Source organism: Phodopus roborovskii, unplaced genomic scaffold, assembly GCF_943737965.1.
Source record: "Phodopus roborovskii unplaced genomic scaffold, PHOROB, whole genome shotgun sequence".
NCBI classification, from domain to species: Eukaryota; Metazoa; Chordata; class Mammalia; order Rodentia; family Cricetidae; genus Phodopus; species Phodopus roborovskii.
The window spans coordinates 9,394,712-9,396,287 of record NW_026126525.1 but is presented as its reverse complement, the minus strand read 5'-3'; the positions used below and the strand labels follow the sequence as shown (position 1 = coordinate 9,396,287).

Sequence of the window (1,576 nt, the reverse complement as noted above, 5' to 3'; positions counted from 1 at the left end):
CGTTCCATCCAAAATGTTCAGGAAAATAAAGAAGCATAAACAGAATATCGTCAGGTAAAACGATTTGATTCTTCTTTTGAAGATTTTTAGCCATTCCTTAGATTTTTGAGTCTTGTGAAGCCAGGTGTGGTGGCTCACACCTTTAATTCCAGCACTTGGGATGCAGAGGCAGAAATGGATCTCTGTAAGTTCTAGGCCAGCCTGGTCTACAGAGTGAGTTCTGGGACAGGCGGGGCTACACAGAAAGACCCTATCTTAGAAAACAAGCAAATAAACAAAAAAGAAGCTTGTGAGTTGGGGATCACTTTTCTGTGATATGCCTAAGAGAGAAAAAAAATGTTATCTGTTCTTACCAGTTTAATATCTGATATGTCCTCTATCCAAGGACAATATATTAAACAGATTCCTTGGAAATAGGAGGTGGAATAGGAATTTGCTTTGTCTGCTCCGTGAATCAACCTGATAATTACAGTACCTCCAGGAACAAAGCACTCTCCCTCAAAGGGAATGTGTATTGTTTAAATTGACTCATAAGCTGGGGTGTGGCCCAGTGGTAGGGTATTTGCTCAGCATGCACTAGGCCTTGGGTTCAATCCTAAGCACTGAACAAAAATTTAAAAAAAGAGTCATTATATAGTATCTGATTTAGTAAAAAGTTATATTTTTGTTTAATATTTTAAGTATTTATATCACTTTATCCTCTAAAATGTAAGATGATGTTACAAATATCTTATTGTAAATATACCTGAACCCTCTTAGTTTAAATCAAATTAAATTACAGCCATCTAGACATCTTGTTTCCACTTGCAACTAAGCTGTCAGCTGATCAGTCCTCAATGGGCTTGTTCCAGAAGGCATTTTTGACATGAACAATAGCATAAAAATGTTAAGACATTTCTGGATTTTCTTCAAAAGCTAAGAATATCCTTCCACAGTGGCCACACACTGTGAGTTCCAATTTGTCTCTTACATGGCAATGAGCACTGAGTGAACTCCTTGGCACTTTAAGTAGGTCTTACCCATGAGTATTTTTCAGCCTTTCTACGCATTTGGAATTCTGAATCTTCCCACCGCGTCCACTCTGTTCCCGAGGGACAGGACTAAGCAATGAAGTTACACAGAGCTGAGGAGAATCCAAATTGGTTCAGGGTAAAATAAGATTTAGAGAAATTGGAAGTGTGTAATGTGACCTTGAATCAATCACTCGCGCAGAGTTTTTGTTTTGTTTTGTTTTTTTGTTCAACTGGACATAATCTAGAGTCATCCGGAAGGATGGAAACTCGATGATGAAAATGGCTGCATCAGATTCACCTGGAGGGCTGTGGGGCCCTTTTTTAAATAATGATTGATGTTCGAGGCCCTGGGGTGAGGCCCTGGGACACAGTGGGCAGTGCCACCCCTGGGCAGGTGGTTCTGAGTTGTATAAGAAAGCAACCTGAGGAGCCGTGTAGAACAAGCCAGTAAGTGATGACCTACATGGTCTCTGCTTCAATTCCTGCCTCCAGATTCCTGTCCTTATGTCTCTCAATGATAGACTGTGACATGGGGGAGTAAGTTAAATAAACTCTTTCTTCCC

General features: G+C 40.2%; 1 non-coding gene across 1 annotated transcript; it reads left to right on the top strand.

Moving 5' to 3' along the window:
• The first annotated feature begins 300 nt into the window (after positions 1-300).
• LOC127232502 (U2 spliceosomal RNA) lies at positions 301-497 on the top strand. The gene has a single exon (XR_007835377.1). It is a non-coding gene; the product is annotated as a U2 spliceosomal RNA (small nuclear RNA).
• Positions 498-1,576: the final 1,079 nt, after the last annotated feature.